Source organism: Equus asinus, chromosome 23, assembly GCF_041296235.1.
Source record: "Equus asinus isolate D_3611 breed Donkey chromosome 23, EquAss-T2T_v2, whole genome shotgun sequence".
NCBI lineage: Eukaryota > Metazoa > Chordata > Mammalia > Perissodactyla > Equidae > Equus > Equus asinus.
In genome coordinates this window covers 35,302,576-35,316,420 of record NC_091812.1, presented here as the reverse complement: position 1 = coordinate 35,316,420, position 13,845 = coordinate 35,302,576, and the positions used below count along the sequence as shown (strand labels likewise).

General features: G+C 41.9%; 1 protein-coding gene across 6 annotated transcripts in view; it reads right to left on the bottom strand.

Moving 5' to 3' along the window:
* KANK1 (KN motif and ankyrin repeat domains 1) overlaps positions 1-13,845 on the bottom strand; it is a 198,044-nt gene that overhangs the window by 124,776 nt on the left and 59,423 nt on the right. For all 6 annotated transcript variants that reach the window (XM_014846757.3, XM_014846759.3, XM_070495984.1 and 3 more), the window contains exon 2: positions 496-621. The gene's annotated coding sequence lies outside the window, so the exon portion shown is untranslated. The remainder of the gene's footprint in view (positions 1-495; positions 622-13,845) is intronic.

Here is a 13,845-nt window from a genome sequence, read left to right as displayed (position 1 = left end):
TAATACAAATATTACAAATTAAGCAGTAAAATTTTAACACTGATTATCTCTGGAAAGGGAATAACAAGTTTTTCTTTTAAATTCTCTGTGTTTTCTAGATTTTCTTAACTTGAATAAAGACAGCAATATATTAATATTTAAGTATCTCCATTTTTTTTCAAGACGGCTTAATAATACTCCTTTCAATCTATTAAATTTCTCTAGTATAATCCAGTCTATGCATATTGTGTTTATGGAAATGGGGTACTTTTATTGATTTAATCTGCAGAGTAATATATTTTCACCTTTATTCTTCAGAGTCACACAACTTGCTCATATTTCATCATAGGAAAAGTCTTTTCTGCACTCTTATACTTCTTCAGATTAAGAACACTCTGAAGGATTATTAGAGCATAAAGTCAGAGGAGGAGAATGGACTAATGTCTCTAAAAAGCAAAGTTAAAGAAGAAACATCACAACTTCATGATAGTCACATGGAAAAAGAGTACACCTTACCTCAATTATGTAAGGCCAGAAATTACCGCAATAAATATTTCAACTCCATGGACAATTTCCTAGTGTGGTCAAAAGATGGAAGTAATTCAATAGTTCAGCAGTCCATCCAGTACAGTGACCATCATTCTGAAAGGAAAAAGAACCTCGTTGAGGGAAATGTGACGGAACAACATTCCTTTCTAGTCTTGAGACCTATAGGAGAGGGGAATCAATTATTAGAGACAGCCATGCAGCATAGAAATCAAAGTACAGTTAAGTCATTTTCCTGTTGGGGGTGGAAGCAGCAGGCCAGAATAAAAGAAGACTGAGGGGGACAGCCCGGTGGCACAGTGGTTAAGTTCGCACATTCCACTTTGGCGGCCTGCGGTTCGCCGGTTCAGATCCTGGGTGAGGACATGGCACCGCTTGGCAAGCCATGCTATGGCAGGCGTCCCACATAAAAAGTAGAGGAAGATGGGCACGGATGTTAGCTCAGGGCCAGTCTTCCTCAGCAAAAAGAGGAGGATTGGCAGAAAATGTTAGGGCTAATCTTCCTCAAAAAAAAAAAAAAGAGGACTGAGGATGTCTGGGCGAACATGAGTCTCCTTTGCTTTAGGAAAAAGCTAGTCACTTGCTCTTGGGATTAAGATAAGGGCTAGCTCCTCACAGCCTTTCACTTTCACTCTTGTTACTGTTCTCTTCCATGTATTTGTCAGTATGTACATAAGTCAGCTCATGAATACTTTTGTTTTTTCTATTTTGATATCTGTCATTTCAGATTGAGACGACTCCATAAGAAGCACATGGCCTTTCTCTTAAAACTAGCACCACTGAGGATTTTCTCAGTGAAGGGCAGTTCCCCGGGACTAAAACCTTGGGATGGTTTTCCCCATCATCCCTCTCCATCACCCCCTTCCGAGATCAGCCCATCACCACTTTCCATCGAATGCTGCTGCTAACCCCTCTTTTTCACTCCTGTGCCATCACTAGTCCCCAACTTCCTGGCACCCCCACCTGTTTACAACAGCAGCCCCCAACCTGGCCTCTCTTGCAGAGCAACTGCCTTCATCCTATTTACCTGTGTAACCTTGAACAGTCCCCTAGCTCCTGGGTGTTGGTTCTCTTGGCTGTAAAATCAAGAACTGATTTCAATGTTCTCCATCCTCATTGTGCCTTGAAGTCAGATCTCCCTGGGCTTGAATCCTGCCCCAGGCACTCTGCAGACCTTAGACAAGTTGTATTTCCTCAAAACTCAGTTTGGTATATATAAAATCAGAATAATATTATTTACCTTTAAGGTTGCTGTAAGAATAAGAACTATGAGATATTGTGCCTGACACACAGTAGGTACACAACAAATATTAGTCATTTCCACCCTGCCTTCCAGGTACGTCCAGCTCTGAAGTTCTCTTTTCTTCTAATTTCCAAATCCAGCCTTCTCTTATAACCATATCCATAGCGGTAATAATTTTCTCTTCCATCAAATATGAACTCTTCTGCTGACTTACAGTCTCTTCCATAATCTAACTACACTTTATCTTATCTTCTTCCAATTTCCAACACCTTCTGACCTAGTCAAATAAGTCTTACTATGTTTCAAAGAACACTTTTGTGTGTGTGTGTGAGGAAGATTAGCCCTGAGCTAACATCTGCCAATCCCCCTCTTTTTGCTGAGGAAGACTGGCCCTGAGCTAACATCCGTGCCCATCTTCCTCTACTTTATAAGTGGGACTCCTACCATAGCATGGCATGCCGAGTGGTGCCATGTCCACACCCAGGATCCAAACAGGTGAACCCCGGGCCACCGAAGCAGAACATGCAAACTTAACTGCTGCGCCACCGGGTCGGCCCCTGAAAGGACACATTCTTACACCCTGTTTTTGCACCTATCATTCCCAATGCAAGACACAGCTTTTTTTATCCCCTCTGTCAAGGCCCAGCTCGAGTCCACGGCCCCAGCAATGCCCACCTTCCAGACAACTTAATCCTCACACAGTGTCTTAAGGGTACTGTCTATTGTTTCACGTGCATTCAGCTTGGCTGTCCAGCTGGGAAGGGACTATTATGATTATTTTAGTTTTTCACTTCAGGGTGGACCACATTCGAGTTTTTACAAACCCAGTATTTTCTGCATCAGCTCTGCAAATGCTTTTTGAAATGTATACGCCTTTGTGCCTTGAGGTAAGACTCTTTTACTAACACCACCATTTTCACTGTGTGGAGAGGCTCACACAGTAGCTTATTCCATCATCCGTGAGTAAACCATCTACAGACAGGCTAGGGGCCTCTTCACGGAGCCAGGAGATGAGCGCTAAGTATGTTCAATGTCTGAGACTTTGTGTCAAAGCGAATGTGTTATTTCCAAAACCATTTTATGACCAAACTACCAGCCACAACAGGGATGACTCACGGGGGGAAAGATTGATTGCTACACTTTTACCTCAAAAAAGATGATGGTTGAAGCCCCAGGACTAAATGAAGGTTCTAAGGGGAATGAGGAGAAGACAATGAAAAGTCAAGGGAGATGGAGGAAGAACGGATGAAGGAGACACCGAGGGAACAGTTACAGAGGTAGGAGAATAACCATGAGGGTGGAGAGGCACATTAGCCCCAAGAAAGATGAGTGCCGTCAAATGCTGTGGATGGGCACTAACAAGATGTCACTGGAGACCCCCGAGGGAAATTTTCAATGGGGCTGGAACACAGTGCAGACTGCAGAGGACTGAGGACAAACTGGGAGGACAAATGGACACAGAGACTTTCCTCCCAAGAACTGTGCTTATCAAGCTAAAAGGTTTGTGCTGGTCACTTTCTACCCTGACGTTTACCTGACTTAACAGCTCGATAAAAAAAAAACTCACCTTGCTCTTATTTTCTTGCTCCTCACCTCTCCATATGCACAGAGCTTGACTATTGAAAATAACCGACTGCAAACCCTCCCACCTTCTCCCTCCCAACACCACCCTGGGTGCCTGGTTTTAGTTCTCTAAGAACCTTACAGAACTATCCGACAGCTAATTGCTAACAAGTCTGAACGTCTAAATTATATTTTCCTGCTTTCGGTAAATGAAAGTTATTAATTTAACAGAGAAAAAGAAAATAGACACTAAAATGTGTCAGATCAACAGAGCAAAAGTCCAGATTCAGATCAGATACTATGTTACCACCTTTGGGCAACCTATATAATTTATGCTGAGTCGTCAAAAAATAACTTTAAACATTTTTCTTTTCTTTCACAGTAGTGCTTATTCTTTACTGTAAGCTTAGAACAATAAAACATGAATAAAGAAAAAAATTATAAGCACTATTAGTATTTTTTTGAATCCCCTTCCACTTTGGTATGCATGCACGACATATTTATAAACATAAGACACAAATCTGTACAAATAAAAATATATAATTTTTTACTAAGTGAATTGTATGGCATTATTTGTAACCTGCGTTTCCCATTTCTTCTGATGGAAATATTGTGTCACTTAATATTCTATATTCTTATGTTAAATGACTATCCAATAATCAATTTTAATGAATCCCCCTGAAGCATTTAAGTCACTTCCAATTTCTGATTATACAGATAATGCTGAGATAGATATCCTTGAACACACCATTAAGTATTTGCTAGGGATAAAGTCATGGGTCAAATGAATGGAAAATACATGGATTGGCTATTGATATCTTGCCCTGCAGAATGCTTGACCCAATCTATGCTTCAGCGGTACATAAGTGAATACACTTCTCCACACTCCCTCTAAACTGGGTATTATTTTTTAAATTATCCTATTTTATAGATTAAAAAAGCTCACTTTCATTAGCATATCTCTGAAGTTAGACATTTACTTTTTGTGTACTTCATGCGTATGTCCTTTATTTTTCTGCTGGAGTGTTCATCGTATTAATTTGTAGTACCTCTCATCTATCAAGGGTATTAACTGGGTACCCTAATAATGGAGAGAAGATGGTATATGAATTGGGAATCTTTGGCTACAAGGTACAAAACCAATTCCAGCCTATTAGAGGCAGAAAGGATCCTCACCATAAGGATGCTGAGATATCCTTTTATAAGGATATTATACACAAACTCTGTCCTATGTGTTGCAAACAGTTCCCTCAATTTTTAATTTTATCTCTAAAATGGAAACACCACTACTTTACTGGTCTATTTCCAGGATTAAAGAAAACGCAGGTAGTCATGAGTGGACATAATCATGTTACAGCAAAGCAAAACTGCTGTTACTAAGTATTTACTAAGATGCCTTATCCTTTCCATCCTTACAATGAGCCTATTAGGTAGATATCATTGCTCCTCTCCTACCCATAAAATGTAATAGATATCCATAGTAAAGTTACAAGTAGATTTTTATTTTACAAATAAGCCCTGTATTAATCCTAAAAAAGACTTGGTAACAGAATTATTCCCAGCTGTGTTTTTAGTGACATTTCTTTCTAAACAGTAACCCCAGAGCTACTCCAATCTCTTGACCAACAGTAAACCAGGTTACTAGCTTCTGCACCATCCATTCTTCTAAGTTTTGCATTAGCAAACTCTCTTCTTCTCTCTCTTTTATGATGTGTCTTTATTATAAAGTGCGATTTTGGTAACAAGATAAATATTTCTGTTTAGGAACCAAGGCCACTTTATCAGTCACTACAATCTTAACCCCATGACAAATACTCAACTTCCTAACATTCCAAATACTCTCAAAGGTTTTTCAGTTGCTCATACGTTAGTGACGTCTGTAGTCACAGTACACACTTGACCCTACGCTTTTGTCAGGGGTGAGGCAGCACTGTGCTGCATAAATATTTTATGTACAGCTTGTACTGAAATTCTAGATGAAGAGGCATTCACAGACCCTCTGGAATATGCTGGTTACCCAAGATAGCATATTTTTATTAATACTGTGTGCAAGCTTTGCCATCTTCTATAGGGTTCTCCTTGATTTGACCCTAAATATATTCCCCCAACATGTTATTTTATTTTTTAACTCATTAGTTGTGCTGTGGACAAGGCAGTGTCTGAAATAACAGCAAAGGAAGGTAGTGATCATTGAAACTGGTGGCACTCACAATTAGTCTAGTCACTGAGAGTTCTGAGGGCAAAAGAGCACAGCCTGTGTGAGCCAGGCAGATGAGGTTCTTTGCAGGAATATTAAGAGAACTAAATTATCCATTGCCAGAAAAAGGAAAAGGAAACCTCTCCCCATACATTTATGAATTCACTCAAGATTTATAGAAAATGCTTAGGAATCTGAAGGCTACGCTTCTGGAATAAACAGCCTTCCAAACAATAAGGGCCTCCACTTTCCCTGCCAGTCTGGGGCAGGGACAGCCACCCACAAATCAGTAGCCACGAGGAAGAGCAGGAGAAGCCTGGAGAAGGGACCTGACCATGGGCGAACATTGCTTGATGACTGCAGAGGAAGCAGAGCGCACCACTCCACCAGGCCACAGCCAGCACCTGGAGAGTTCCTGACTCTGGGCAGGAGGCTTTCTCAGTCTGTTTGTCTCTCTGAACTTTCCTCATTCACGTGGGTAGAGGGCTCTGGGTTCCCTGCCGCAGGGAGGCTGTGGGCAGGCTTCCCCGCAGAGGAAAGGGTTTGAGAAGAGGGCAATAACCCCCAGACCAAGAGGAGATTCCTGGAGGAGATTGAGTGTGGGCCTTGGAGCAGCAGAGCGCTGCACCTGCTCCCTGGCTGCCCCTCAGACACACAGGATTCCCAGGAGAATGGCAAGATGCTGAACTTGACCTCCCACTGTGATAAAGCATCCTCCCCAGCCTCAAACACGGCCCAGAAGCAGCAGGGACCAGGGTGAAGAGACGACCCAGGGGCCTTCCTGACCTCATGACATGTCGTAAGAACCCGTAAACTTGGCACAACCCTGGGAGGGTGGGGAGGGAAAGAGATCCAAGATGAACCAAAGTTAATCTTTCTGCTGCCCCAGTGGAGTAGAAGTTACGTTGATTTAGCAATATCTTTTTGCACCCCTAAGGTTTGTGGACTAAGAGTTATTAGCAATTCAAATTAACAACCGAATGAGCAAATCAACCAAGGAAGGAAGAAGGGTTAATAATCTAGTAACCTATATATTTTTCTGACAATATTAGTTCAACTTCATTGGCTTCCTTCAGTGGATCAGAATGTTATTCAGTATTCTTTATTAAGAATACTTTTAGACAGAGATTCCAGAGGCTTTTGCATCATCCGGGCATTTCCCCAAGAACTTCCGTCTTGCTCATCACCACTGCTGTTTAAAGGGTCTGCATGGGCAGAGACAGGTGCCACTGAAGGCACTGGCTGCTGACAGCCATGATGCCTCGGGGTGGAGCCACTCCGGAAAACTCACCACAATCCATGATCCCAATTCACATGTGGCCCAAGGTTTCCGAGATTTTCTTGGAGCCAAAGATGTTTCCTCCCCCAGAGTGTGGAGTTAATGAATAAACCCACAGCAACATGCTAATGGTATGCGTGGGGGGAAAAGCTTTTGTCCCTGCTATGCGAACTACTCCCATCTTTGGAATTTTCTGACCCGGCCACAGGGTCAGAGGTGAGCCAACCCTACTGCCTCTCAGTGCACAACCACTTCACCCAGCTGTAGCTCACAAGACCATAGGAAGACATCAGACCCATGCTGGGTCTCTCCTGGGGGCTTTGAAATGGGGGCTAAGGAGCTGCCAGCCAGGCTCTGGATGCGGTGGACTCATGATGTGGACCCATGAACAGCATCGCAGACAGAGCTGGTCTGCAGAAAGGTGAAGATGAAGCCGAGAGCAGTAGGGACAAGACAGAGTTCTTCGAACTCCGTATGCTTTCCCATTTATTTATTTTTTGAGGAATATTAGCCCTGAGCTAACATGTGCTGCCAATCCTCCTATTTTTGCTGAGGAAGACTGGCCCTGAGCTAACATCCATGCCCATCTTCCTCTACTTTATATGTGGGACACCTACGACAGCATGGCTTGACAAGCGGTGCCATGTCTGCACCTGGGATCCGAACCGGCGAACCCCGGGCTGCTGAAGCAGAACGTGCATACGAACTTAACCGCTGTGCCACGTGGCCAGGCCCTGCTTTCCCATTTTTGATTCTAGGTTTTTTTCTGAGGATCCTGGATTCTTTGGAGTACCTCAGTATCCTGATTAAACCCCCCTTAAGTTGGTTTTGTTCCTTGCAGCCAAAGATTTCCAGTTGAATAGCATCCTTTCCTGTTACTATGTTACCATCCATCCCTGTTACCATGTTATCAAGCCAATAATGAAGTGTGCTAGGTGAGCACTGAATCAGACCAGAGGGAAGGAGACCTGGTGTGGGGTGGGGGAGGGTGCACAGTGTAACCCAGGCCCCCAACTGGGAACACCTCCCAGTGACTAGATCCCTCGTCCCTCCATCTTGGTGTGTCTCCCCTGCCAAATTTTGCCTCACTGAGCCCTCTTTTTCTAGGCTTGCAGGCTGAATACTGTACTTTAGCTGACATTTTATATATATATATATATATATATATATATATTTTCAAACCTGCATACAGTCACATTCTACTGCTTTCAGCTGCAGACATTTTAGTAAATCAAGATACAACAGTAAAACTCCAAGAGTTACGAGAATGCTCTGCTCTCAGTGTCCTCACCTTGTATAGGCTTGTCATCTTACAGATGGAATTCTTAGCATAGCTTGAGCCTATGTTTCAAATGAAAGTTAAATATTATACAAAGGTGGGAGAAAACGGTTGTGCAGAGTACTCTCAGTTTTCTGACAGAGAACTGGTAAGGTCTGGAATAATTTCTCCCATAAACATCCAAGTACAATTTCTTGATACAGTAAAGAACAGTCTCCAATTTGGTAATGGGTATTTTATTTTCAATTGTCCTACTTGATTTTTCCTTAAAAACTTGCATTGATGTTGTAACAATGTATAAACATGGCTGTTTATATATTTATTTATGTATTTTTTAAAAGAATCAACAGTGAGATATACTCAAACAGTGATAGGGCCCCAGGGGGGAAATAAAATAGACATATTTAATTTTTAAACTTTTGTACAGAGGGTTCAAGAAAAGAGCTTTTCTCTTTTAGGATTAATCAATCAGAAATAAAGCATTTAATTGTTATCCATGGTAATTATACTGCTAATGTACATATTTTTTTTTTACCCTTCATGGCTTGGCAAAGGACGAAAAATAAAAATAAAGGTCACACTTGAGAGATTGCACAGGGAACAAGGGGCATTCAGCCATCCAAAGCACACTTCCTGACTTGGTATCTAGATGTATAAAGTAGGAAGAACACTTCCACTTACAGCACAGAGAACAAAAGGTGGATGCGTGTGTGTGTGTGTGTGCGAGCAGATCAGAAAGTGATTTCCTCTCTGATGGGGTTACCATCAGAGGCTGCCCCACTGCTTCCTACCCTGCCTACACTTAGACCCCAAGGGGCTGTATCACCTCAGCAACTTGGAGCATTTAAACTGACACATTATAACGAGTCTACAGCAAGCCGGTGGTTCTCAAACTGTTCTGTGCAGTGCATCACCAATAAGTGGAGGGCTTTGTAAAAGCACAGATCGCTGGACTCACACCTCCGGAGTTTAATTCAGTGGGTGTGGGGTAAGGCCCCAAAGTGTAAACTTCTAACAAGTTCTCAAATGATGCTGCTCCAGGTACCAGCCTTTCAGAACCACTTAGTAAGCTTATTCCTTGCTATTCACTAGAACGCTAACTTCTCTAATTAATTTATCATAGAAAACAGAAGTTTCTTATGGAAAGGACAAGGAATGTAACTTTCGTCATCAACTGTGTGAATTACCTCAGCAGGTACTACTCTAACTTTCTCTGTGATTTAACTTTCCATACATAAATTGAGAATACCTACCTCTATAATACTGTAAATCTGACTGAAGGTTATTACTATGTAATTTTAAAGATGTTACCAAGTATCAGCCGCTGCCTTGTCTTTTAGCATATTGTTGACTTCTTTAATTGAAATAATTTGTACGTTTAAGTACCAGAGAGCCCTCACTCACCAGGGAAGATGAGAGAAACGTTTAGCTTTAAAAAAGATAAAGCCTAACAGATGTTAGCCTTCTCAAAAAATCAGAATAATCTGAGATGTTTTGGATTCTTCCTCATGAAAAAGAAATTACTTCAACCAAGTTCTACTGTATGTATAAAAACAGAGCAAGGGGCCAGCCCTGTGGCCGAGTGGTTAAGTTCACGCGCTCTGCTTCAGTGGCCCAGGGTTTCTCTGGTTTGGATCCTGGGCGTGGACATGGCACCGCTCCATCAAGCCATGCTGAGGTGGCTTCCCACATTATACAACTAGAAGGACCCACATCTAAAATATACAAGTATGTACTGGGGGCTTTCGGGAGAAGAAAGAAAAAACCAAAACAGAGCAAATACAGGTTTCAATTTAAAACATAAATACACTTAAAAAATAGACAGGGTGTTTTCAATAAAGAATTACAAAATATAAAGGCTTCTTCCCTGTTGAGAATAGGGTGGTACGGGTGCTCATCTCAGTGTGAACAATCATTTAAATGATGTACTTCGATCTAGGGAAGAAAGAGTGGGAGTCGAGCCCGTTTCCCCAGAGTGCCCCAGTCAACTGGGTCAGGCAGTAACATGCACCAAGGAAATGTCCTCTCAGCCCCATTAACGATCAGAGCCCAGGTCTGGGTATTTCAGCAGAGACAGCTGGCGCCCTGTCCACTCTCCTCACCCCTCCATCCTTCTCCTCAGCCTTTATGCCATGTTACAGGCAGAGAACTTCTGCCACCTTTCCCAAGAGAGGAGTGGGTCTGACGTGGGCCTTTCCAATATTCGCAGCCCAAGGGCCAAGGTGAGATGATGGTAGTCATATGCATCAGTGACGCCTGCTTCCATAGGATGAGATGACTCCTTCCACTAAGAAGACGAACCCAGGCTACCCTGGCAAACACCCTGGAAGCAGAGAGCAGAGGTGGACGGGCACAGGCCCCCATTCATCCCCCTGCCTGACTCCTCTAAGCGACTCCTGGCTTTCGACTCTGAGCCTCTAATGAAAACTAACTGCAATTACAGAAACAACAAGGGCACTGTTCCTCTGTGGTTAACCCAGTCTGATATCAAACATTTCAAAGTGTGTGTGCTCCTCCATGACCTTGCAGTCTAGGAAGACTGACCTTCCTCCATCGGTCACTCCTCCCACAAGGAGCCAATTCCTCCGTCTTTTCATTCAGGATTTGTAAAGCAAACACCAATCTCAGGGGAGGGGAGGGAGTCAGAGAACGCTGGCAACCGTTTTAATATTTTCTTTAAAATAAAAACAAAATGATGCCTTCTGTAATCCCTGCTACCCACAGCCTCCTTCCTTTTCTTACCAATAATGATTTATTTTACTCCTGGCTTAAAAAAAAGAAAAGTCCTGATTTTTATTTATTATATTTAGAGACTGGTAAGGCAGCAAATTTAATTTATTGATCTAGGCTCTCCACATGTACCAATTATCTTTTATTCTTTGATTGTAAAAACTGTCCCTTGGTAATGGCATGAACTCATCTAGGACATAAAGGCGGCCCCTGACCAATTATGGCAGCAGTACGTCAGCGTCATGAATTCTGCAAGTCAGACTCTATTCCACTCTGCCAGCAAGGAAAATTTATACCAGCTCAAATATCTTCCTCCAAACGTGCTAGAAAGAAAAGACAGCTTCCTGTTACACCTGACCTTTACTATATCAGGACATATACTGTGGTAATGTTTGACAAGATGGCAAAGGATGAGAAAGCAAGTCCTAAAGACATCTGTCACTTGATACAACCCCGTCTTGTTCTAGCCCCCAAGAAACGATATTTCAGAAATTTTCTAATACAAAGACGGAAAGATGGTTCCACCAGAAATAGCCACGGCCACCTCATCAGTTAAAACATACTGATGCAAATACACTGGCATATTCAAAATCCCTGCTTGACATCCATTTCCTTTAAAAAAGTATAAATACATTTTTAATCACTGTTTACTACAACTACAAGCTAGAGACATATAAGTGGAGGAAAAACATTGACTTGCCAGTTCCAAATTGTCATAAACTGAAATGCCTGAATAAAGGAAAATGGGCCTGCCCTCCCAGCGACCTCCCGGTGGAACGGTAGATGGGTATGTGCACCTGCAACGTTTCTAAGGCCTTCTGTACCTAGACCCACAGGCAAACCAGGAAGAATATCGCTTGGTGAATTTAGGACTTGAATGCACAGGACAAGAGGCTAAAAAAATGAAATCTGATTCCTTACCAAATGCTTACTGAGCACTTTCCTACAAATTTTCCATATTTCTCTCTTCCTAAATAATCTGTGTACATGTATTTTAAACAAAGTTAATTGCTTTTAATTTTTCTGATAAACTAAGAAACATCTTACTCTATATATCTGAGTTTCTCAGCTGAGACTTGATGGCCCAACTGCATTTCAGCATTCATTCAACAAAGCAGAACTGTGTAAATCTCTAATTATAAATTTACATGAGATTATAAGTGCCTGGGGACGAGAGAGCATACCTTGGTCATTGTTTTCTTGTTAAAAATGTGGTCTCTCTCATAGAGGAAGGTGGGCAGGGATGTCAGCTCAGGGCCAATCTTCCTCAGCAAAAAAAAAAAAAAAAAGAGGAGAATTGGTGGCAGATGTTAGCTCAGGGCTAATCTTCCCCCCCCAAAAATAAAATGTCTCTCTCAAAAATATATTTTTTTTTAGGAAGATAAAATGACCAGATAGATAAAATCAGGACTTTTCTTTTTTTTAAGCCAGGAGTAAAATAAATCATTATTGGTAAGAAAAGGAAGGAGGCTGTGGGTAGCAGGGATTACAGAAGGCATCATTTTGTTTTTATTTTAAAGAAAATATTAAAACGGTTGCCAGTGTTCTCTGACTCCCTCCCCTCCCCTGAGATTGGTGTTTGCTTTACAAATCCTGAATGAAAAGACTGAGGAATTGGCTCCTTGTGGGAGGAGTGACCGATGGAGGAAGGTCAGTCTTCCTAGACTGCAAGGTCATGGAAGACTTCCTCTTTTCACTGAGGAAGACTGGCCCTGAGCTAACATCCATGCCCATCTTCCTCTACTTTATACATGGGACGCCTACCACAGCATGGCTTGTCAGGTGGTGCCACGTCCGCACCCAGGATCCGAACCGGCAAACCCCGGGCCGCCAAAGCAGAACGTGCACACTTAACCACTGTGCCACTGACCTGGCCCTCAAAAATATCTTTTGATTTACAAGCAAAGCATGACTATTTTCTTACCTATTAAAAAGAAAAAAGCAACCTATCTTGTTCAACAACATGATCTCCTTTGCCACATCTTGACAAGCAATGCACTCCTATGGTTTTTAACTATATTTTTATTATAATAATATATATTATTATTTTTTTTTTTCCAGTGGAGGTGTTCTGAATTTTCATTTAACTAGGGCTCCAACATTAGAACAAATCCATTAACGTGTGTGGCCACAGGAACACTGTAACTTCTGCACTGCCACAACTTCTCCAGTGGTCAACAATTCCTCCAAGGAACCTTTTCTCTGGCATCTGGCATGTACAACAGTGTATCCAGTATCACTGTTTGCCTTGGTAACAATGCCTTTGCTTGTGGAGAAGACACATGACACCGACTTATCACACAAAACACCCCACAGCAGAGTCGGTCGGGGATGCAGGCCCGCAGCAGGGTGGAGGAGCCCACCCCCAGGGGCCAGGGCTACAGGGAGACCGGCACTCACACACTGACGTCGGGGTGGAAAGTGGTCCCATTTTTAAAAGAAGTCAATTTGGCAAAACACATCACGAATCCTTAGAGGGGTTACAGTTATTATACTTGTATATATACATACTCACACACAAGTCTGTAGTTTCTGACCAAGCCATTTTAATTCTAATAACATATACTAAGGAAGTAATGTTCAAAAAAATGCCCCACAGATTTAGACACAAATGCATTCATTGCACTATTATAACAGCAAAAAGTCAGAAACTGAAATTAGTGTTAGGCTATTATACAGACAGTAAACATGTTTATGAAGTCTCACGAAAAACTGAATGGAGTCTTAAGTAACTTTATTAAATTCAAATGAAAAGCAACATAATTTAGTCACTGTCTAATTAGTTTCCATATTTAGATATCTCCCAAAAGCTTACAAAAGTACACATTTTCAAATGCTTAGTATATTTGACAATTTATGTAAGTTAATGGCGGCAGGTGGCTTTAAGAAGGAAAGTCAATCTGCAATGCGCAGTTTCCATAATAGAGAGTAGGGAGCAGGATGTGTCCAGATTTTATCAACAGCACTAAGAAAATTATTTCTGCCTTTTACGATGATGAAAGTTTCTCAAACAATCAGATTAACATTCT